The sequence below is a fragment of the Chiroxiphia lanceolata genome, chromosome 1 (genome assembly GCF_009829145.1).
Source record: "Chiroxiphia lanceolata isolate bChiLan1 chromosome 1, bChiLan1.pri, whole genome shotgun sequence".
Lineage (NCBI taxonomy): Eukaryota > Metazoa > Chordata > Aves > Passeriformes > Pipridae > Chiroxiphia > Chiroxiphia lanceolata.
This window is the reverse complement of record NC_045637.1, coordinates 83,470,080-83,481,888: the sequence shown is the minus strand read 5'-3', so window position 1 is coordinate 83,481,888 and position 11,809 is coordinate 83,470,080. Positions and strand designations below refer to the sequence as shown.

Sequence of the window (11,809 nt, the reverse complement as noted above, 5' to 3'; positions counted from 1 at the left end):
CAGGTAAACTATAGGACTAAGTGCAACATCCAGTTGTTTCTTGAGCGCTTCCAGGGATGGTGACTCCACCAGTTCCCTGGGCACTCCATTCAAATGCATAACCACCCTTTGAGTGAAGAAATTCTTCCTGATGTCCAACTTAAACATGCACTGGCGCAGCTTGAGGTCATTCTTCTTGTCCTGTCACTAGTTTCCTGGAAGAAAAAGCTCCTCATCTTGCTCCAAACACCTTTCAGGGAGTTGTAGAGAGTGATAAGGTCTCCCCTGAGCCTCCTTTTCTCCAGGCTAAACAGCCCCAGCTCCCTCAGCTGCTTCTCATCAGACTTGTGCTCCAGACCCTTCACCAGCTCTGTTGCCCTTCTCTGGACATGCTCCAGCACCTCAATGTCCTTCTTATAGTGAGAGGCCCAAAACTGAACACAGGATTCAAAGTGCAGCCTCACTAATGCCGAATACAGGGGGATGATCACTGCCCTGGTTCTGCAGGCCACACTATTTTTGATACAAACCAGGATACCATTGGCATTCTTGACCACCTGAGCTCATGTTCAGCTGGCTGTGGACCAGCACCCCCAGGTCGTTTTCTGCCAGGCAACTTTCCAGCCACTCTTCCCCAAGCCTGTAGTGCTGCATGAGGTGGTTGTAACCCCAGTGCGGGACCTGACTCTTCAAGTTATTGAATCTCATACCACTGGCCTTGGCCCATCGATTCAATATGTCCAGATTCCTCTGCAGAGCCTTGCTACCCTCCAGCAGGTCAACACTCCCAGCCAACTCAGTGTCATCTGTGAAATGATTGAGGATGCACTCGATCCCCTCATCCAGATCATTGATAAAGATATTAAACAGGACTGGCCCCAGTACTGAGCCCTGGAGAATCCCACTGGTGAGCAGGCACCAGATGGATGTAACTCCATTCATTACCACTCTCTGGTCCCAACTATCCAGCCGGTTTTTAACCCAGCAGAGTACACCTGTCTAAGCCATGGGCTGCCAACTTCTCCAGCAGAATGCTGTGGGAAACTGTGTCAAAGGTTTTACTAAAGTTCAGGTAGACTTCATCCACTATGTGTGTCAGCTGGTCATAAAAGGAGATTGGGTTAGCCAAACAGGACCTTCCTTCCAAAACCCGTGTTGGCTGAACCCAATATCCTTGTTGTCCTATATGTGCCCTGTGATCACGGCCAAGATGATCTGTTCCATAACCCTTCCTGGCACTAAGGTCAGGCTGACAGACCTGGATCCTCCTTCCAACCCTTCCTGTATATAGGTGTCACATTTACCAAGCTCCAGTCATCCTGGTTAACAGGGACTGATGACAAATGATGGAGACTGGCTTGACAAGCTCTTTCGCCAGCTCCATCAGTACCCTTGGGTGAATCCTATCCACTCCCAGAGACTTGTGAGTGTCTAAGTGGCTCATCAGGACACTAAATACTTACTCATGGATTACAGTGTGTCTATTCTGCTCCCTGTCCCTGTGTACCTGCTCGGGAGGCTGGTTGCCCTGAGGATAACTGGTCTTTCTGTTGAAGACTGAGGTAAAGAAGGCATAATGTACCTCAGCCTTTTCCTCATCCTTGGTGACAATTTTCTCCCCCAGGTCCAATAAAGGATGGAGATTTTTCCTGGCCCTCCTTTTGTTGTTAATGTGTTTATAAGAACATTTTTTATTATCTTTCACAGCAGTGCTCAGATTGAGTTCTAGCTGAGCTTTCACCTTTCTAATTTCCTCTCTGTATGACCTAACAACCTCCTTGTACTCTTCCTGAGCAGGCTACCCCTTCTTCCAAAGTTCATAAACTCTCTTTTTTAGCCTAAGTTCCAGTGAAAGCTCTGTGTTCAGCCATATCTGTCTTTTTCCACACAGGCCCGTCTTTTGGCACACAGGGACAGCTTCCTCCTACCTCTGACTTTCTTCTTAATGTATGTCCAGCCTTCCTGGACGTCTTTGTTTTTAAGGACTGTTTCTCAAGGGACTCTCTGAACTGGTGTCCCGAATAGGCCAAAATCTATCCTCTGGAAGTTGAAGGTAGAGGATTTTTGATTCTCTTCGTCACTTCACTAAGAATCAAAAACTCATTATTTCACCTTCTCTGTGCCCAGGATGGCCTCTGACCACCACATCTCTGACCAGCCCTTCTCTGTTTGTAAACAGCAGGTCTAGTGGGCCACCCCCTGGTGGCCTCGCTCACCAGCTATGTTGGGAAGTTATCTTTCACATGCTCCAGGAACCTCCTAGACTGCCTGCTCTCCACTGTGTTGTTTCCAGCAGACATCTGCAAGCTAAAGTCTCCCGCAAGAGCAAGGGCTAGCAATAATGAAACATCAACCAGCCGCTTACATATATACTTCATCTGCCTCTTCATGCTGGTTAGGTGGTCTGTAACAGACACCCACCAGGATATTGCCTTGTGGCCTTCCCCCTGATCCTTATTCATAGGCACTCAACCTTATCATCGCTATCCTTGATCTTTCTGAAGAGCTTATAGCCATCCCTTGCAGCATCCAGTCATGCGAATCATCCCACCACGTTTCTGGGACTATGTCATAACTTTCATGCTGCGTCATGGCTTCCATCTCCTCCTGTTTGTTACCCATACTGCATGCATTGGTATAGAGTTGTGTCGTTTGCCTTTTTTCTGATTTTTGCAGAGAAATAATTTGTAGCTCAAAATATGGAATTTGGGAAAGGTAGGTTTGGCACAGTCATGTGAATCATGTGACTAATTGCAAGTTATCCTGCAGACTGAAGTTTAACTGGAGACTCCTACTGATCTCATATAGAGAAGGATAAGGCCTGTATTTTCCAGTACTTAATGATGCTATTAAACTTGCCTTTCAAAGGTAGCTGCACAAGGAATTTACATGTGGTTTTATGGCCTGTAGGTGCTGTTATTTCATAGGTCTATATCCTCTCGTTACCCTATATAGCCTGTAGATAGATACAATACCCATTATTATGGCCTTCAACAGCAGCCTGGGCTGCAGGGACTGTATAGTAATAAAGTTTAACACCTTAAGAGCCAGAGAAAGGTAAGTAGGAGAATAAAGACCCAGAACTTCATAAGAACAGATTTCAACTTGACTTATGGAGCTGTTAGGAAGGATCCTAGAACTGTCTGTTTTGGAAGCCAAAGGACTTTGGAAGTATTGGAAGACTTTGAGGTAGCTTTCCAAATATGTTGTGAAAACAAGTAAGGCTCCTACAGGCATGATAGTAGCATCCAGAAGTACAAGGAAGATGCTGCTGAATGGCTTTGACCAGTTAAGTCAAAAACGGCACAGAAAAGGGTGACATGTCTGATACCTTCCTTGCATTGGTCTAAACAGCTAAAGTTAGCCCCAGGTCCCTGTGAAAGGAAGCCGTGGCAAAGCAAATGGCAAGCCACTAACAGTACAGTAGGGTCAAATTACAAACCTTCTGTAAAAACTGGACACAAAGTCTGTAAGATGTGACAGAATAAGTGACTGGAAAAAAACAAGACAGATTTACAAAGGGTAAGGTGTGTCCCATTGTCTTGTATTATGAAACAACTAGGTCAATAAAAGATGGTAGTATTTTGAACAGCATCTACCATAATTTTAGCAAGTCATTTGTCATGGTGTCCCACAACACCTTTGTTAACAGCTTGGGAAGACGTATTTCAGATAAGTGCCACAAGCTGCATGGAGAACCGGTTAGGCTGCTTAGCTCAAAGTTGTTGTTGGCTAGTAGCTCAAAGTCGAATATGCAACTGGTCTTGTGTGGAGTTCCTCAGGGACTGACCCTGGGTTTGATACTACTCAATCTTTATAAACAATCTGGATGAAAGGTTCAAATGCATTTGTGCCAAGCTTGCTGATGATACAAGACTGGGAAGAGAAGTAGAATGTGAGAAGGAAAAGCCACGATACTGAGAAATATCAGCAGGCTGAAAGGTTGGCTCAACAAGGTTTTAAAAAAGACAAATGTGAAGTTCTGCTCCTGCTCTGGAAAAATCCCAAACAGTAATACAGACAAAGGTCTGACTGGTTGGACTCTAATGCACCCGAGAAGGACCTGTGAGTCTCAGTAGTCAGCAAGCTGGACATGACCCAACAATGCAGCTTTCTGTCAGTGAAAGCAAACAGGCTAGTGGGTTGCAGTACACTCAGGAGATTAAGATATGTGATTTTTTCATGCTACTTGGTGCTGAATATGCCACAGCTGGAATACTGTGTGCGATGGATGAAAAGACAGAATGGGAGAGATATGTGGCCTGGAAAAGCATTAATGGAGTCTGAATGGACTTTTTACTCACTGAATGATCCACCCAGCAGACTGGCAGTTTTTCCCCAGTTTGCTGTTGTGTGCTTATGAACCCTTGTACACCCCAGTTTATTGTAAAAATTTATAGATCCTGCTGTACCTCCATATTGTCCCTATTTCTCCCTCAGGCTTCCCCTTTGAAAGCTGTTTATCTCTTCTTCTCCCCTGTTTTCCCATGCCTCTGTTACTGATAAGCTGTAGCTATCACAGTGCAGAGAGAGCTACCATTAGTCAATCCCCTCTGATATTCGAGAGTTCCACCCATCTCTCCCCTGTCCCCCTACCACATCTTTCCCTAAGCTGTCAATCTCTTGCTTAGCGTCCACCCCTTAAACCGCGGTTTTTTAAACCCTTGTTTCCCTTGAATAAACGGGCATTGCATCACGAGACCTCAACTGTGTCCGAACCCTAACCGCAGTGCCTGGTCCCAATTTCCCCTATCCCTGCGGACCGAGGCAACTGTGTCCATTTTTGATCCTCCAGTTCAGGAGACATTGAAAAACTAAAGAGGATTTGGTGGAGGTAACACCAAGGTAATTAGAGCATTAGAGAACTTGATATATGAAGGAAGCATGAAGAAGTTTGGTTTATTCATTCTAGAGAAGTGAAGGCTTTGTCTAGCACCACTCAGTTTTCCAATCTCTAAAAGGTAATTATAGATAAAATGGAAGAACTCTCATAACTCTGTGGTGACAGGATAAAGGCGACAGGTATGAACAGTGTCAGGGCACCTCTGTCTGACTATGGGGAGATAGAGAACCATGAGAACCCATACGTTGCATAGAAAAATGGTAGGATTATGTTCACTGGAAATATTAGATACTCTAATGGACAGGTACCTGTACAAGCTGATATAAGACCCTGATTTCAACAGAAGGTTGGATTAGATAAATTTAAACCATATATGAGAAGTTTTGACATCACTCAAACCGACTGAGTTGTGCATACACACATACGCAAGCAAGAGCTGAATTTACTCTTGAGACTTTGGGATTAGAGTCAAAGTAAAAGCATAATATGGATGTATTATTGTGCAAGCTATGCAAGACTGATATTAAGGCTTCTGAAAAGCTGGCTCAGGCCATTTATAAGCTGGGCTGGCAAAGTTATCTGCTTTATAACAGCCAGCTTAACAGCTACTATTTTTTTACTATTTTTTTATCATTAATGATACTTAGAACTGTAATAAGAAGTAATAAAGAATCACTCCTATCCAGCATTCTACAGGATATTGAAGACTGGGGGATTAGATCTTGTTGGATTCCCTTGATGTCATTGTCTGAAAGACCCATGTTGCCACTATTGGAAGAGAAGAAACTGGTGAGAGATAAAAGCCATGGTGTTGATACCCACTAATGAAATGGCTTTAGTGATCCAGTATAGAAGAGACTTTGAGGGACACAAAAGTCGTCTTTTCCCAAAGAGATGACTGGATCCATGGCTGTCAGAGATGGCTATGACCTAAAAGTGTGGTTCCTTTTTTTCTGACATTATGACAGGCACAATTTCTTACAGTGACTTTGTCTTGTTCTTTGGGCACTCAGAAGCAGTGAAAATAAGCCTTATTACATAGCTGGTTTTGTATAGGAAGGAAGCCCTCTATTCTAAGTAGTTTGCAGTACTGCATAATCTGTGATGAAAGCAAACATGGGTGGAAATTGTTTCACGCAGTCTAATAATTCAGTAATTGTGTCACTGGAGTGTGGTGGTGGTGTTTTTTTGTTTCTTTTTTTTTTTTTTAAACCTACAGTTGAAGCATTTATCTTTACACAAGTGTAAAGAGCATATATCTTAAAATATGGTATCAATATGTCCTGACCCAGATGAAAGCTTCTTAAGTGAGTTTTTTACTCAATCCTGTTACTGCACATTAGCTGCGAACAGGATTATTCTTTCGTCTGCCATTCAAACTGTTCAGAGGAAAAAGAAAAGGAAAAAGAAAAAAAAAGGAGAGGGAAGACAACAGATTCTGAATTTTTTCTATCTGACAAAGGACCAACAGGATGGTGACCCAAACTTCCCACATCACTAAGAACTAGAGCTGCTTCTGATAGGTATTACAGAGCAGCCAGCAGACGTACTAGAAAACAGCAAAAACATATTTTGGGTATATTTTCTACCTTTAGTGAGAATTGAAATACTCATTAGGATGTGATTTCAGCATTATATATGAAAACATCTCCTAGAAGAACACTATCACAGAAGTCTCTTGCCTCGATCCTGCCCTCTCGGGCTTGCGTGAGAGGGCTTCTTAACTCTCCTTGTGATTACCTAGGCTGCTCCAATAAGGGAGAATTCAGTGCTGATGCATAGCAGTGGATCAATAGCTCTGTAGAGTAGAGACAGACCTCTCTTTATCCCTGAAATGTCTTTAGTGCTGGCCCTGTCAGGCTAGATTTCCCTCTGATGTGTCAGTTTGCCTTGGTGGTCATTCTAAGATTTGCTTCCTGAAGGGTGAAGGCAGAGCTTAGTCATCTTTAATTTTGGTCTCTGTGTGGGGCCCAGGACCTGTAGTGAGTGAGAATTAGAGCCTCTTGAGGCAATGGCTTTTGTACTGGTGTAATAATAATTGAAGGTTCAGCACTGCTTTACATCTGAGACTCCAAGTTAGGATGAGAGATGAACTTTTGAGGACACACCATATCCACTGTACCATGACTCAACTTGCTACACTGTCAGCAGTAAGGCGAAAGACTGTGGCTTGGCCTCCTTTTCTCTTTTTAGTGGTTGTATCTCATTTTATCTCACGGAAAGACTTTCACACAGACCCAGTGTCAGGGCTCCACACTAAGGCCACCATTAGACCACTGAAATGACACAATTCCAGCCTGGTACAAAGCCACCCTCTCCTGCCTTGCAATAATGTCAAGTGCATTTCCACTCTGGAACCAGAGTTTGTTAATTTCTACTCAGGTCTTCACAACATGGTCTTGTTTATCAGTCTCCTCTTCCCATATAACCAGGCTGAAGACCTGTGGGTACACAAGCTGTACTTTTCGGTTCAGTGATTAAATGCAAATGATTGAGTCCCAATCCCTCTGTATATCTTTGTCATTCACTGTAGCTGTAAAACTCTCTGAAGTTATTTCATAGCACCTACTTTGTCTTCAAATGGACAGGAGTCCAGCACATAGCAGAAAGAAGTAAAGCTCCTAGCCATAAAATTCTGTTTATCAAGTATATTTGACACTCATAGGATTTAACTTCTGACAGAAAGAACAGTGAATTTTCTTCAGCAGACAATGGGGTTTCCCCATCACATTTTTCTCAGTGCAGAGAGTTTGCTTGATTTCTCTATTGTCTCCAGCACTGATCTCTTTCATCCTGATATGCAAGATGGAAGTATGCATCCTGATTTGTTCTGCTGAAGTAGCAGGGGAATTCAGCATCCTCATTCTGATATATATTATGCCTGACTTCTGCTTGGGTGTGCGGAAAAGGACATTGCACAAGGGCCCTCTTCCCACCAGGATACTCCATAAGACGCTTGGTGTAATTGCAGCTCTTGCATTTCTCTGAGAACAAAGGCTTTAACTTCTTCCACAAATATTCTGTGGAAAGATAAATTTAAGGCAGATTTCCTCAATGCACCAGCTAAAGAAATCATTTAGCTGTGGAAAGAGCCTTGAAGAGCTCTCCTGAAGATACAAGTCTCTTCCTATCATACCCCTATTCTGCATGATTTTACCTTTGAATCTCTGAGTGAATTGAAACAACTCTTCATTATTCTATCTCAGGCCAGAATTTCATGGGCTGCATTAATGTGAAGAGTTATCTATGTAATTCTTGTTGTGGATGGTGTGACACAGTTTATTTGTGAGAGAGAAGTAGTAATAAGTTCATAGATAACAGAGATTTAACAAGGTTTGATAGTAAATGTGACAGATGTTAACAAGATTCAGTTATGGACAAGGTCCATTTGCTTATTTACTGCATAAATACAAGATCAGGCAAAATTATCATGACTGAGTCATGAGGTTCAGAAAGGACCCCCTCGGGTTAGAAATTCCTTCTCAGAGGGGAATTTGTATGCGTCTGGATCCAGACTTAGTCCCAACTTGGTCAATGGTTTATGTCTAAAAGATTATACGTGCATAATCAATCATTTGTATTAGTTAGCTAAGATTTCCAAGTTTAGCATGTTATTAATCACTGAGAATCTGTTGAAGCAAGGAATCTCTCAGCCTCAAGGAGTAGCCTTGAGAGGCATCTGTACTCGGGGGGGATCCTTCTGTTTAGCAGGAGAGCTAAACAGGTCCTGTCTGCTACTTGTGGAGTAAGAAATTGACTCATAGACATATTTGCATATTGACTACAGAAATTAGTTTCTTCCAAGTTTGACTTGAGTCGGTTTGATCAGCATTATGGTTAAGGAAAGTAAAGGTGTGTGTTATTAACAAGATTCAGCGACAAGGTACATTTGCTTTTTTGGTGCCTAGAGGACAAGGTGGGGGCAGTTGCTGTTGCTTAGATTAGCCCTTGGCTAATTGTGTTGCTCTCTCCCCTGAATCCACTATGAGTCAGATGCAGTCATCACAGCCAGACACGTTCATTGCCATTGCCACTAGTGGTAATGAGTTGAACAGAGTTATGAGGAATACAGATTGGGTTGGGAGGGCAGGATGGAGCACACCATCACAATTCTGAATGATTCTGGCAATATATGAAGTACTGAAAAAAGATCATTCAGCTTGGTGTTTCTTCAAAACTGTGATGTCCTACACAGAATGAACAATAATATCAATCTCTTTCCCCCTCATTTATTTTGCAGTATGGAAAATGCATTTGCCCTAAAAGAATACAATTTTTTTCTTCTGAAAATTTAGAACGAAAACCTGGCTTAAATTTTGAAAGTTTTCAGACTTTTAAGTTGAAATTTCTATCTCAAATAAAATTCTGGGACTTTATATCCTCAGTGAATCTTGTTCCTATGAAAATACGTGTTGAAAGACTTATAGACTGTTTTAGAAATGATGTTTCCAAATAACTGATTGTAGAATTCTGTGTCATCCCAGTAAGAATAGAATATTATCTATCATATCAGCAAAAAAACCAAACAGTTCTGCACCAAAGGAATATGAATGACTGGAATATAATACATAATAATTTATAAGTAGTATCTGCCAGGGAATTGGAATCCCCGACATCCTGGTATTTAGATTTTCTTTTATTCCTATAACCACTCTCTAATCATTCACAGGCAAAATTTCAAATCACTGCATGAGCACTTAGTGGTAATCTTACAGCCAAATTCTCTTCCAGCAGTTTGGAAGCTTTTCATAACAGGTCAGACAAATCTTGTCCAACAGGATCAGATCTAGTAGAAAAGGTAGAAAAAACATTGTCTTTCACTTTCAGCAAGAAAATTATAGGGTGGGGAATCAGACTGCAGAGGTGAGCTGGGAAGTTATGTAAAAGATTGGACATCAAGATCCTAACTCAATATAATTAATGTGATTTGGGTCTGATTTGGAAAATGCTGAGTACCTGCAGAGCTGTTGAATTTTAGCTGGCATTTTGCTCCTAGCTTTTGAAAACAGGAGAAAGCCTGCTAGGTCATACAAATAGAAAGCAAGGCACCTAAGTTCAATTTGTAAGGTCATGCTCTTGGGAGTACTCACTGGCAGATCCTGGTATAAAAACCTATTTTTATGCCAATAATCAATAAGTAAGCCTATGTTTTGCATAACCTATTGCCAGAGCATTAAGTCTATAGGTGAAAAGAGAAGACAAAATGAAAAAACCTTATATGAGACTTTACTTAAAGTATACTTCTGTTTCTCCAGATTAAAAAGAAAAAAAACAAACCAGAAGCAAACAAGCAAACAAACACCCCCCAAAAATAAGACAACCAAAAACTCCAGAGCTCTTTCATGGCATTTATGTCACAGGCACCATGACTCAGCATAAAGTGATGATATGTTGTCTGACATCCTTCTTTTATTAACATGTTCTTCTGTAGTGTAAACCATCAACTAGTTTTTTTTTTTTTTCAAAAATATATCAAATTATTTTAGCCCTGGCTCAATATGAAATGGTGCAGTTATCATTGAGACAAAGGAAAAAGCTTTAGCAAAAATGTGTTGGGAATTTGCAAAATGATAGAAAACATGTAAGTTCTGAGGAAATATGGGAACCTGTCAGAACATACACGGTTTTCACTGTTTATATTCCTGTCCTTACATTTTCTAAATTTGTGCTTAAGAAACTAGGATATCGCTGTTTCATAATGTTCCAGTACAAATAAGGGTGAGGGATGAAATTCAAATCTTACCTCTGAAATTCCTTGCTTTTCTGCATTTATGTTGGGCTTTTAACTTTATTATGAAGTCATTACAGTTTATCATGTCAATAGGTATATAGGGAGTGTTAACCACAGACCACTGACAGAATAAACCATGCATTCATAGTAACTGTCACACTAAAAAATTCTATGAAAAATTGAGCACATGCATGAAGTGCTTCCTTCTTTAAACAGCAATTCCTGCTTCCTCAACCTTCTATACCCAAAGGTACGTGTACATACTAGGCTGAATAAATTCAAACTACCTTATAACCATGCTGGAAAGAGAGAACCATATAAAACAGTTACAAACAGCTGGTTCCAAAGTGTTTCTCTCTCAGATTATTTTGACAGATGAAAGTCATCAAAATAGGATGAAATTAGTGAAAAGCTATGTCTATACTAGCAAGTGAATCTGCAGAGCTAAACCCTGTGGCCACCCTTTAGGTGTTTGTGGAGAAGTTCCTTCATACCAGCTCTGAAAATGTATATTCTGGCTTGATTTCATCCAAAAGGGTGAAATCAATTCTGAAACTGTCCTGCAATGCAAACTCAAATGAGGTAAATAGAGAAGGATTGAAAGTCTGACTTCAAATGTACACCCTGGGCCACACATAATCAATGGTGTAGACTTACCCAGACTGCAGGTTTTTGGATCTTTCTGATCCAAAGACCTGCATTCAAAGCAGTAATCCAATGTAGTAACTTATCTTAAAAATTAAGACTCCTTAGAATGACACTGACAGAAGTTAAAGTTGGCATGAATATGACATAGCCTTCTGGGACAGACTTGCAAGACAGATGAGTTAGGTTAATACATCTAATCTGATGTCATAGTTGGTAAATGTTTGACATGGCTTTGCTGCAATGTGCTGGTACATTCCCTGGCATGATCAAAGTCTTGTCCAGTGAAAAGTGCTTTCCCAGGAAATTGCCATACTTTAAACAAACAGTTATTGTGGTGTCTTACAAAGTGAAATGGAAGAAATTGCCACACATTCAGCACAAAATTATTATGGCATCTTGCAAAATGTAATGGAAATGAAGCTAAATAACTGGTCTGTAAAACTACTTCTGAAATATTCAGTTTCTTATAGAGACTGAAATGTTTTCTACGAAAGATGAGAACTGCCGTATTGTGTAGAGCAATTTGTACGTCTCCTAAAGTATTTATAAAATACACTTCAGAAGACTAGTTACTATTATAGTAAAAAATATTTTATTTTCCTTTTATA

At 41.0% G+C, this 11,809-nt stretch overlaps 1 long non-coding RNA gene across 2 annotated transcripts; it reads right to left on the bottom strand.

Moving 5' to 3' along the window:
- Window positions 1-7,455: 7,455 nt before the first annotated feature.
- Window positions 7,456-11,339, bottom strand: LOC116796459. Of its 2 annotated transcripts, XR_004360365.1 has the most exons (3): window positions 11,211-11,339; window positions 11,048-11,113; window positions 7,456-7,842 (listed from the first exon to the last, which is right to left on the bottom strand). It is a non-coding gene; the product is annotated as an uncharacterized LOC116796459 (long non-coding RNA). The 2 variants fall into 2 exon arrangements; XR_004360363.1 differs by lacking the exon at window positions 11,048-11,113.
- Between the last annotated feature and the right edge of the window lie 470 nt (window positions 11,340-11,809).